Below are 13336 nucleotides of genomic sequence, written 5' to 3'. Positions count from 1 at the left end.
GCTTCGTCACACTGCCGGCTCATGTTCATCTTGGAGTCCACTAGGACTCCAAGATCCCTCTCCACTTCCGTGCCACCCAGCAGGTCATTCCCTAGGCTATAGGTGTGCTGGACATTTTTCCTCCCTAGGTGCAGCACTTTGCATTTCTCCTTGTTGAACTGCATTCTGTTGTTTTCTGCCCACTTGTCCAACCTGTCCAGGACTGCTTGCAGCTGTTCTCTGCCCTCCGGCGTGTCCACTTCTCCCCATAGCTTTGTGTCATCTCCAAACTTGGACAGAGTACATTTGACTCCCTCGTCCAAGTCACTGATGAAGACATTAAAGAGTATCGGTCCAAGGACCGAGCCCTGCGGGACCCCACTGCCCACACCCTTCCAGGTCGAGCCCGACCCATCCACCACGACTCTCTGGGTGTGACCCTCTAGCCAATTCGCCACCCACCGGACTGTGCAGTCATCCAAGTCACAGCCTCTTAACTTGTTCACCAGTATGGGGTGGGATACTGTATCAAAGGCCTTCCTTAAGTCTAAGTATACGACATCCACCCCCTCCTCCTGCGTCCAGGTGTTTTGTAACCTGGTCATAAAAAGAGACTAGATTAGTCAGGCACGATCTGCCTGCCACGAACCCGTGCTGGTTTCCCCTCAGCATAATTTGTCCTGCTGGGCTCTTGCAAATGTGAGCCTTGATAATTTTTTCAAAGATTTTGCCTTTGATGGAGGTGAGACTGACTGGCCTATAGTTGCCCGGGTCCTCCTTCCTCCCCTTCTTGAAAATGGGGATCACATTGGCCCTTTTCCAGTCCTCCGGGACTTGTCCTGTGCTCCACGAGTGCTCAAATATTCCCGCCACTGGCTCTGCAATGATGTCGGCCAGTGCCTTCAGCACCCTCGGATGGAGCTTATCCGGGCCTGCCGACTTAAAGGCATCCAGTTCCTCCAAGTGACTCTGCACCATCTCAGGGTCTATGCATGGCAGTCTGGTGCCTTGCTGCTGCCTCTCTACAACCCCAGTGAGAGACTTGTCGTGCCCCTCACTTAGGAACACTGAGGCAAAGAACTTGTTGAGGAGTTCAGCCTTGTCCCCCTTGTCTGTCACCAGTTGCTTCTGCCCATTTAGTAGGGGTCCTATTCCTCCCTGGGCGTTCCTTTTACTCCCTATATATCTAAAAAACAATTTCTTGTTGTCTTTTAATGTTATCATAATTTCAGTAAAATATTAATAAATGTTGAATTGAAGAAGCATTCTGCCTTTTGAAAAGACATCTTGTTCAGGAGAGTACAACTGTTTAAAAAGATGACCTTTAACAGGACTTTTTAACTAATAAATATTTAATTGTCTTAAATAATAGGAACATAAATGTTTTACCTATATACAATTTGTCATCTCAGGAATGGAGGTTGTACAGCCATTCTGTAGACACTGTCCGGGTGCACGTCCGTGCTTTTGCCACGTTTAGATGAAAACTGGAACTGACCCAGGCTGGGGGCTAAAAACCTGATCCTGCCAAACCTTCCTGGACCCCAGAAATCCCCTGCAGATCCTGCATCCCCATAATCCCTCCCATGGATCGTGCTTGCCCCCATCTTCCCACAAATTGTGCCAACCCATTCCCCACCCAACCCCCCATGGACTGCACCTGCCCCCCCACCGCCACCCCCCTGCAGACACCCCCTGCCCCCTGCCCCTCTGCCGATGCCCCCCTATCTAGGGTTACCAGGGGGAGCAGGGAGCTGTGGGTTGGGAATGAGGAGCACCAGCAGCGCTGGGGGGTGGGAAAGGGGCCACGTTAGTCAAAATTGTTCTTGGGAATGCTCCCCGGGGGAGACACGTGGGTTCAAGCCCATTGTGTTCCTGGGAGCCAAAGACCCGGACCCCCCAGTGAAGAGCCAGGAGGTAGGAGCTGGGCTGAGAGAGAGGGCGAGTGAGCACAGGGGCGCTTGTAGGGGGCTGAGGAAGTGCGAGCATGTGTGTGCATGTGTGCGTGTGGGGCCATGCTGGGCAGGATATGTCAGCTGAGTGGAGCCCGGGAGGGAAACCCCCCCTGCCCAGGTCCCTACTTAGTTGAGCCCCCCGGGACCCCTGTGAACAGAGAGCACAAGCAGGTGCAGCCCAACTAGGGAGCAGCGGTTTGCACGGGAGTTCGTGCAGAGGGGCGTGCAGAAGGTGCCCAGAGGGCTGGGCCGAGCAAGCGGCCTGAGCCCAGAGGCCTGAAGAGCAGCTGATGGCTGATCTATGCACAGAGCTTTAACCTGACTTTGCAGGGGCCGGGGAAAGGTCAAGTGGAGCGTGCCCGGGGACTTGCGCACAGGAAAGCTCCCTTGTGCAGGACACAAAAACAACTGTTTTTCAAAAACTAATGCAGCGGTTCTCACACAGCATCTCAGGACATCAAGGGGGTCAGCTGGGACCTCAGCTGCCTGTACAGCAATGCCAGGAGCATGGGGAACAAGCAAGACGAGCTAGCCTGCCGGCTCTCTACTGGGCAATATGACCTGGTAGGGATCACAGAGGGGAGGCTGCAGGTTCTGCCCGGGACAGACGGCAGCAGCAATTATCTCTGGTGCTGGGCGCACCCCGTGCCCAGTGCTGGTCCCAGGCGACAGGGCAGCCTCCTCTCATCCAGGGCACAGATCCAGGGGCTCGAACTACCGGGAGGGCAACTGGGCTGTGCTGGACTCCTAAGAGATCATGTTCGCACTTGAGCCCGGCCTCTTGAGCTTCATGCTCGCGCTGGTGCTGGACCTCCTTGTGCTGGTGCTGGGCCTCCTTCTCCATAATCTGCATCTGCATCAGCTCCAGGTCATGCTTGAGCTTGCACTCCTCAGCTTCCAGCTGCAGCTGGGATTTGCCCAAGTCCCACTCAGAGGACGGCCCCTCGGGTTCTGCATGGACACACGCAGGTGATCTTGCAGCCTAGTCATCATCACACAGGATCTTAATCAGGTCTTCTCTCTTCTGCTCCCTCCTCTCTCTTTCATCACCTCTTTCAAGTTGACCGCAGTCATGTGGTCATACTCGTCAGCCACCCCAGCTATCTACACTGACCACTTGACCCGATGCCAAATTAGAGATTGTTTGCTCAAGGGTTTCCAATGACTCTGCTTCCTTCCCCAAATGATGCCTTCAAGACACAGGTTGTCGGATCCCACAGATACCAACACACGTGGTGGGCCAGTAGGGGGTGCTCCAGCATTGAGCCATGTGTCTCACTGCACCCAACCACCTTCCAGGCTCCAAGTGCCTCCGTGGGGGCACCTCACGTCCAGCCGCCCCCACTCCTGGAGCACACCTGCAAGCCTGGGGTAATGAAGCCACCATCCACAATCTGGTCTGATCTTGGTCCTGTGCCCCATGGGAAAGACAGGCCTAGTAGTCCTTGATGGTATTTAATCCACTGCACAAACTTGGGGTGCTTCCCTGTCTGAAGCTGATATAGTGGTTTCCCTTACTCAGCCGAACCAAGGGGATCCCAAGGCATCATCTACACCCTTTCCCAATGAGTCTCCCATGCTAGGTACACAGGAGAAACGTATTGGTTACAAGAAGTAGGTTTGGAATATGGCACAGGATAGAGCAATATCAGAGAAATCCCTTAGTGCAAACGGTGGCATGATAGCCTTTGATCACGCATCTGAGTTCATGCAGGCTATCTATTTAGTTAGTGAGGCTGTGCAAAATTTTGCCGGGTGTTTCATTTCAAAGCTGTTTCAAAGTGTTTCAGGCTCAAAACAGTGAAACTGAAACACAACAAAAGGAGTCAAAATGAAAGAAGGGCACTTGTAACATTTCAAAAGCTTGAAACCATTTTGAATTTTGAAACAGGGCTTACTTGTTGTCCCCGACAGCAGCGGCAGCCTTGTCATATCCGGCTCACAGATCTGGGGGCTTGCACACCTGGGAGGAGTCTGGCACAGCGCAGCAGCCCTGCCAGGGGTGTGAGCCCCCAGATCAGTGTATCAGATGAGGGGAGGCTGCAGCTGCTGTCTGGGACCAAGCTCCCGTGTCTGTGCCGGATGAGGGGAGGCTGCAGCTGCTGCCTGGGACAGGCAGCACCAGCATTTATCTCCAATGCTGGGTGCAGCCTGTACCCCCGGGAAGGCTGCCAGGCTGTGCTGGACTCCTTCCAGGGATGCGAGCCCCAGACCTGTGAGCTGGATGAAAGGAGGCTGCCCTGTCACCTGTGACTGGTGCTGAACCCGAATAAGCCCAGCTTCGAAACGCAAAATAGTTTGAAACTTTCAAAATGTTCTGAGTGCCCTCGTTTCATTTCGAAGCTGTATCAAATCCTTTTGTTCTGTTTCAATGTCACTGTTTTGAGCCTGAAACACTTTGAAACAGCTTTGAAATGAAACACAAGGCAAAATTTTGCACAGCCTCACTAACTAAATAGATAGCCTGCATGAACTCAGATGCGTGATCAAAGGCCATCATGCCACCGTTTGCACTAAGGGATTTCTCTGATATTGCTCTATCCTGTGCCATATTCCAAACCTACTTCTTGTAACTAGTACGTTTCTCCTGTGTACGTAGCATGGGAGACTCATTGGGAGAGGGTGTAGATGGTGCCTTGGGATCCCCTTGGTTTGGCTTAGTAAGGGGGACCACTATTTCTGCTTCAGACAGGGAGGCACCCCAAGTTGTAGCAGTGGATCAAATACCCTCAAAGACTACTAGGCCTTTGTTTCCCATGGGGCATAGGGCCAAGATCAGTCCAGATCGAGATTGGTGGTTTCATTTTCCCCAGCCTTGCAGGCATGGTCCAGGAGTGGGGGTGCCTGGTCTTGAGGTGCCCCCAGGGGGGCACTTAGAGCTTGGAAGGTGGTCAGGCTCAGTGAGGTGGGTGGCTCAACGCAGGAGCACTAGCTACTGGCCCACCACGTGTCATGGTAGCTGTGGGATCCGACAACCTGTGTCTTGAAGGCATTATTTGGGGAAGGAAACAGAGTCACTGGAAACCCTTGAGCAAACAATCTCTAATTTGGCATCGGGTCAAGTGGTCAGTGTAGATAGCTGGGGTGGCTGACGAGTATGACCACATGACTGTGGTCAACTTGAAAGAGGTGATGAAAGAGAGAGGAGGGAGCAGAAGAGAGAAGACCTGATTAAGATCCTGTGTGATGATGACCAGGCTGCAAGATCACCTCCACACGTGCATGCAGAACCCGGGGGCCATCCTCTGAGTGGGACTTGTGCAAATACCAACTGCAGCTGGAAGCTGAGGAGTGCAAGGTCAAGCATAAGCTAGAGCTGAAGCGAATGGAGATGGTGGAGGAGGAGACCCAGTGCCAGCACAAGGAGGGCCAGTGCCAGCACGAAGAGGTCCAGCGCCATCATGAGCATGGTGCCCAAGAGGCCAGGTTCAAGTGCAAACACCACCGTGCAGTACTCAGGATGCAGTCAAACCCTGGAGTTGCAGGCGCGTAGCAAGCCCCAGCTGCTCCCCTCAGGCTGAACACCCCAATCTTCCCTCACAACAAACATGGAGGTGATCTAGAAGCCTTCCTAAAAAAAGTTTGAAAACTATGCATGCCACTGCAAGCTGGGAAAGGTCTTGAGCATATAACTAACCTCGTCTCCCAAGAGTGCATCACAAACTGCTGGGGATCAGGCTGGGACCAGGCAGCCAGTGAACAGGGACTGCCAACAGTGGAGCAGTTTGCGGCAGTTCACAGGCCAGTCGTGGGCAGGAGCACGTGGGGGCTTATGCCAGAGATTCAGGGAAGTGAAGGAGGAGGGGTGCTACTATGGGGTGACACGGAGCGCAGCCAAGGCCCCTGCCCTGCTGCTGCCTCCGGCCCGCAGCTCCTGGGAGGCCTCCACCGAGACAGGCCCCTTGGGTGGGTCGGCAGTGCCCTGAGCCCTGTCTGCGGAGGTTGCTGGGCGGGACCTCTGAAGCCTGGGGGTAGCGTCGGGGCCGGGAGTCTCTTGCCTGTGCCACCTGTGCCCGGATTGAGGCCCTGGAGGGGCAGGAGAGGGGACTCCATGCAGAGGTGAGCAGGCTGAGGGGCATCAGGGCAATTGAAGAAGGGATTGATGGTTACTTTCATTCTCCTGGATAAGGGAGGAGCACCAGGAGGTATGTGGGGGTGGGACGGAAAGGGGCTGTGGGATGGGAGTGAGGGGCACCGGCAGTGCTGGGGGGGCAGGGGGAAGGGTATATACCCCTTCCCCCACCCGGGTGTCTGCTTCTTTGCAATTGCAAAACCCTACCCCCATCCCTGCCTTGAAACAAACCTCCCTCCCATTTTCCCCCTATCCCTCCCACTCCTTGTGCCCAACATCCCTCCTGAACATAAATTATATTTCCTTCTGCTCCCCATTCCCACCTGACCCCATCCCTCCCATGCCTGCACCCCAACCCCCCACAGGTTCCCAGTGTCCCCCAGCCTGACGGTGTTATTTATGTCAGCTCCCTTTTAAAAAGCTTCCATTCAGGTCTGAGCCTGCTGCCTCTAAAGAGGCGAGGTAGGCGCCTCCTCTTTTTCTTGATTTCAGCAGGCCCTGGGGTGACAACAAAAGCTGGTTTTCTTCTTATACTGAAGTCTGCATTGCCCTGGCTGTTCATTTCAGAGAACACGTTTGCTCCCTGTGGGAAGACTAGCTCTGCAGAAAGAGAAAAGCAAAGAAGCGTCGAGTGATTTACTCTGGATAGTAGCACTGCAAGCAAGCGTAGAAAACTGGTGAGCATTCAGAGGTGCATGCTGGCTGGACACGTACCACTTTGAAGTCTAAATAAGGTTCTTTCATTTGGTTTTTACTAGTTATAACACCTCCTTTCCCACCAACAGCAAAAGTATGAGAAGATGTTGGACCATCCAAAGTCATGCTTCTGGAAGTCTGAGAACACCAAACTTACCTGTGCACTAAATGAAACAGTTTTCTGGCTCGGAGATCATTGACTACAGACAGTAGCACGATGTATACACACAGGGCTGTACATTTAGGTTGAAAGGCAACCATTTGATTTGTTTCCTTAATGCATCATTTCCATGTGTGGTTTTCTACAGCTTGCATGTGTTGGGTTCTTTATTCAACAAAAAGGTCAAGGCAAATTCCTTTCCATTCAGCTGAGACAACACCTTTACCTCCTCATGCACCAAGAGCAGGGGTTGAACTTTGCCTTTTGGCAGCAGAGGAGATTGCTGCTCCCTGAGCTCACAGATACCTGTCTGCTAGCAATGGGAGACAGCTGTTTTCCAAAGAGGTGCGTGTGTGGGGAGGGGGGACACTGAGATGTTGGGTTGCTGGGTGCCAGAGGTGAGCAGAAAGAAGCCTGCTCAGCCTGGCTTTCTCCCCTCCCTTTGCATCTTCCCTCTCTTCACTGGCTCTGAAAGAGGGCTGGTAAACCCAGGGCAGGGCCTGATACTGCTGCTGATTTGATGGTGATGATAGTTTGACCTTGCAATGGTCAGGGATTGATGGTAGACTCAAGATACCCAGCAGGTTTAGCGCTTGCCAAACACTTCAAGTGCAATGCCTACAATCCAGTAGCCCTCTGTGAAGGTGAAGCTGTTCTGTGGGGAATGCTCGGGATTTATACAGTGCTTTCCCCAGTAGGGTCTTTGACCATAAGTATGGCTTTAGGCATGACAAGAGTACAAATAAATAGTAAAGGTTAGCACGGGCATGCAAAACCTCAAACAACTGGTGGCCAGGATCCCAGGGACAGTACATTTAAAGAAAAAAGGAATCGGGGAATTTGGTTGTACCTTTGAGGGAATATTAAGGGCACGAGGATACGTCATCCCTGTGTGAGGAAGGTTAAGAATCACGTCAATGGACTGGCTTGGCTAAACAGCAAATGCTTTTGTGACTTGAAACTTAACAAGGAATCTCTCAAAATGTGGAAGCGTAGCTACAATACTACAGATGGCAATAAAGGAAAAACCCGGGCAGACCAAGGCACTGTAATACAGCTACTACGAGACACACAAGCACCCTTTGAAGTTAGATGTCAAGGACCAAAGGAAGTGTAGGTCCATTACTGATTGGGGAAAGGGAATTAAAATTGCTCAATGTGGAAAAGGCAACGTGTTTAATGACTTCTTATCTCAGTCCGCATAAAATGTGTCCTAGAGGTATCAGGACACACCTGATAAGAAGTTGCGTTCATGTTCTGTTCTTGAGCCTGAAGCAATCCAAATCTATAAAACAGGATTCTGGCATGGCGCTATTCTGGCTTTTATAATGTTGGGTTCCAAAATGAGGAACGTAACTATATCCAGGGGATTTTAACTTAATTCTTCTCCTTAACAAATGGATGTTTTTCTCTGGTGTTCTTTAAAACAAAATGTCCTCATTTGAGATGTCAAAACAAATGCATGATGGGGTTGAGGGAAATTCTATCCTAACCCATAAGTCGGAAAAAAGTCGATATTGTCCTCTGTAGAATGAAAAGGAGAGTTATAATGAACTTGATGTGAGAGGGGCTGAAAGGGAGGAACACAACATGCCACTGTTCAGGTCCAGAAAGCCGACAGATAGAACAGGGGCTGGCTACCTGTGGAGAATTTCATCCTGGGCCAGAAACAGATCCTAGACCCAGTTTGACTGTGTGACTTCCAGTACACAGATTCTGGATAGGGGAATGTCTGTGCTTTCTGCTTCTCTTCGTGTCTGTTCTTCATATTACAGAATCGGACCAAGAATGTGCAGATGATGTTTCAGAATGGCTACTACAATCTGGCCATCATAGAGGAACCTGAGATTCAAGTGCTCAAACTCCCCTACGGTAAAAAAGGAGAAGGAGAACTGAGTATGTTCATTTTTTTACCAAAAGATATCAAGGATAACTCCGCTGGCCTGGAACAGGTAAATCCTCTGATCTCTGAGGGTGTGTATAAAAGGCTTATATATGCTGCCTATGAATGCACTGATATCTTTGCTCATCTTCAATTACCTGGGCAGTACAGACAGAAGAAAAGGCAATAGTAAAGGTTCTTTATATTTTCTCCCATTTACTGTGGATTTTGAAGATGCCCGTTATTAGACCGAGAACATTCTATTTCATTTCCTTAGACAAAATATACATGGTAAATTGCTAATGAATAAAACTTTGGGGATTTAAAAAAAAATTCAACAATGAATCCTGAAAATATGACTTTTTAGTGACAATCTAAAAAATGTTACTTTGGGAGCGCGGCAGGATTGAGCATCAATTGTGCTGGTTAGATATTTCCCACATTTCAAATACAATTTGATATCTTTATCTCAAAAGACACAGGAAAAGATTAAAATATATTTGGAAATGGTCCTACTTCCCATTCTTCATTTGATTATGAGCTGTGTTCTGGTAATCCATTTGTTTTTTGTAATTAAATAAGCATACTAAACATGAAATTGAAAACCAGATTCACTCCACTTGCACAAATTCAGCTCTTTGGTCTCTTTGTTTTTTCATCCTAAGTTTTCTATTCTCCTGTTTTTGCCCCTGTAGCTTGACAGCGCACTCACCTATAAAAAATTTGTAGAGTGGACCACAATGACGGAGATGCATAAACAAAACGTGAATGTGTACCTGCCCCGATTCAAGATTCAGGAAAGCTATGACCTTGGGAAAACTCTGCAGGCTATGGGGATGCTCGATTTGTTTGACACTTCAAAGGCTGATTTATCAGGAATGAACGGAAACCGTGATCTGGCTGTGTCCAAAGCCATCCATAAATCTTACGTGGATGTTAATGAAGAGGGCACTGAAGCAGCTGCTGCTACAGGGGTTGAAATAATTTATACAAGTCCTGGGATGCCTTATGAGTTTAAGGCTGACCACCCCTTCCTCTACCTTATCAAAAACAATGTAACCAACAGCGTTCTCTTTTATGGCCAATGTACCTCTCCTTAACTGGAGGGCACTTTGAAACAATATAGGAAGACCTACAACCTTGTTGTAGTGAGGATAAAAGATAATATTTCTCAAGTTTTTTGAAATTTTGCAAATTTGAAATGAGAGATTTTTGAATGCAATGGCTTCTAAGAAAAGTCTCCTAATACAGTGGCCGCAACCATACGGCTCCAGTCTGGTGTGGACCGAGTGCCTTTAGCAGCACGTTGGCAGTGGGGAGTTTTTCCTGAGCCCAAGCCAGGGTCAGGCATCTAGGAGCTGTGCCTGTGCCACTGCCACTGCTTCTCTCAGCCCCCTACCCTCTGGCTGGGGGGGAGAGTGCAGCTTCCCACTGGCTGAAAGCTTTGCCTATGCTACAACTGAGGGACGGTGGTGGCGATAAGTGGCAGAGGCCCGGGTGCAGCTAGAAACTGCCCAGCTCTTGCACAACCCCTTGCTGCCTGACCTTGACATGGGGGCAGGTGCAGGCACAGGCAGAGCTCTCCACCGCCAGTGGTTCTGCAGACTGAATCTGAATATGTTGCTGGCCCCTCTTCTATGATGTTATTGTCTTTTGCCTTTATATTGCTTAGAACTTATTGTCTTTATATTGGTTATTATAATGTAACCAAAGCAGCTATCTCCTAAATTTGAAATCATTTTGACTCCATTACGTGTTCTTGTTTCCATGTGTTTTAAACTGAGGAAAGTCTGAGTAAATCAGGTGGCCAAGTTGATGCCCCTGTTCATACAGAATGTGGCTGGAGACATTTCCCACAGTGAGTGAGCTGCAATCCTATTTTCTGGCTCCCTGGAGCCTTTCTTATAGAAAACCCAATGTTATGCCTTCCCTCACATCCTGGCATTACTCCTCCAATATAATCACATCAGCACTGCTTTAAAGAAGGGGTGCTTTCATGTACACTGAAAATTGGCAACAGAAGTAACTGGATAAACCCTCAGGTTTATGAAGTTTTGTAGTCACTCACCATATCGACAGCTACCCGGAGACCTTCTCCTTCACCATCATCCCCATCCCCACCCTGGCCTTTCCCTGAGCACAGGGAAGGGGGACATACTGTTGCACAGGTAGCTGACCTTCTTGCTGTGCACATGAGTAAAATCTCCTCCTTCCTTCATCAATCAGGTAGAGATCTCGGGAAAATTCTACAAATGTGGCAAGCGTTCCCATCTCTCTGCCCAAACGCTGGGAAGCAGGATGCTGCCTTCAAAATAACCCAACTTTCTGTCTGAGGACACCTGGGCATAAAGGTGCCTAGACCTAGACAACAGGAACCAGAGGGTTGTCTCTGTAATCCTGCTCCTCCTCAGAGCCCAGGTGCCTGACTCAGGGTGGTACGTCTGGCACTAAAAGGAGCCTACCTCTGAGGGGAAGCTGCAGTCATGTCCACCTTTTGCATAAGCTTAGTGGTTAGAGCACTCTGTCAGGAAGTTGGAAGCCTGAACTCGAGGTCCCCCTCAGACTGGAAAGATTGCACCCTCCATTTCCTACTTCCCACAACAGTGAGCTAAGCCCTGACCACCAAGCTGTAGGCAAGGCTGGGATGGGAGATTGGCGACACCCTCAACATCTCCCGAATGTGGCCAATGCGCTGTCTCTAGTGGGTTATGGAATAGAGAAAATCCCACACAATTTACTGATTCGTTTTGATGCACTGGCTGGGGAAGTAGTTAACTGATTGCACGATTTCACAATGATTACACACTTAATTTATACAACACAATTTTATTTTAAAACTCTTTGCTACGTATATAACACTGCTTAGCTTTAAGAAACACCACAAACATTAAAAACACAATAATTACATATATCAGAAACAATGCTCTGAATGCACTTCCTTCCTAAACAATACTATAAGAATTAGTGTTACAAAAATAACTACAATTACAACTAAAAGTTAAATTTGAATCAATACTATTATTTTCATAATATACTTACAATCCTAGAATTCCAAGAAGCCAAATACCAAAATATGGTTTCATTCCTCAGTAGTACGATTCAATGGGTTGGCCTCAGTAGTACAGTTCAATGAAATGGGCTCAGCAATACAATTCAATGGGCTGGCCTCAGCAGTGATAGGACTAAGTCCCCTTCGTTCAGTCCTTTTCAGGGGCTCCGCAGCTTCAGCGTGAACTAAGAAATTCGTGTTCACGGAGAGGGTAGTTTCAGGTGATCAGTCTGAACCGGGCTATACTTGCGATTTTTCCTTCGTTGTTCTACAAGTATAGTCACCTTCAAATTGGGACAGCAAGTTACCGTTTTTATTGAGCGAGTTGCCGTCAGCGGGCTCCTCCTACTCAATATATGGTTGCTCCCAAATTTGGGCTCGGATCTTACTCAACAGATTGTTTTACCTTTGTTGAGCATTTTAAATTACCTTTGGGAAACTTCCATATCACTGCAAATGCCCTTTTCTTACCAACCTGGTCAAAAGGCCTCAGGGTTTGATCTCTTGGAATTCAGGATTTTTGCCCTCTTTGTAAAAGATTTCTAAAAGATGAAATTTAAATTAAGACTTTAAGCGAAGTCAGGATCTTTTGCACGTAGTCCCAAAACAATGAACTAGATAAGGAGATAAATCTTATCTTCTTCCTGAAACTGGCTAATGGGCAACCTTTACAAACATTCAAACTATTTCATTCAATATGACATGCGCAGAAAAGAATTCATGAATGACAGGATGGGAAGGGGTCACAGTGTAGAGAGCACTCATCAGAAGCCCAGTGTTGAGCACACGTCTTGCAGAATGGAGAGACAAAGGTTTTTGCCTGTTCCAAGGAGTGGTCGAGTATTATACACTGGAGATTCCCTGGATAACATGGAGGGAAAATAACTTGCGGAGCCTCCCTCCACCCTCGAACTTTTCTGGAGAGCTCCAGCCCAGCCCAGGTGGTATGCAGGGTTTGGGACTGGACCGCGTGGCTCCGGGGCCGGGGTGGGGAGCGGGCTGGGGCTGCAGGCAGCTCATCCAGGAGGCAGGGTGGAGCTGGCTCCCCACATCTGTGCGCACTCCCAGAGGGGTATGGGGGACACATACTCCCAGATTTGTGTGCAGGGTGGGGGCAGGTGAGAGTCGATGATTCGGACATAGACACAGCTTTATATATTTTTTCTACATACCTCAAGGTACCAGGTGGCTCGTGAACATCGGGATGGTGGGGCTGACGGAGCATCCCACGGGAGCGCAGGGGGGTCCCCAGCACGCTCAGCGGTGCACCCGGAAGTGGACAAGAAGCACTTTCGGTTCACTTCCAGGTCTGCCGCGGAGCGTGCAAGTGACCCCCCCTACCCCCTGGCTTGACAACGAGTGCCTCCTGGGTTGGGGGGGCACCCGGGGTCTACTTGCAGCTGCTCACCGAACTGGGAGATGCGGGGGAGAGGGGTCCCCCACGTGCTTGGCGGCGGACCCGGAAATACTTCTGGTCCACTTCCAGGTCCGCCGCTGAGCACGCGGGCCACCCTCCCCCACGCTCCTGTGGGACGCCCCATCT

The sequence above is a fragment of the Alligator mississippiensis genome, chromosome 16 (assembly GCF_030867095.1).
Source record: "Alligator mississippiensis isolate rAllMis1 chromosome 16, rAllMis1, whole genome shotgun sequence".
Classification (NCBI taxonomy): Eukaryota; Metazoa; Chordata; order Crocodylia; family Alligatoridae; genus Alligator; species Alligator mississippiensis.
Note: the sequence above shows the minus strand (reverse complement) of the source record.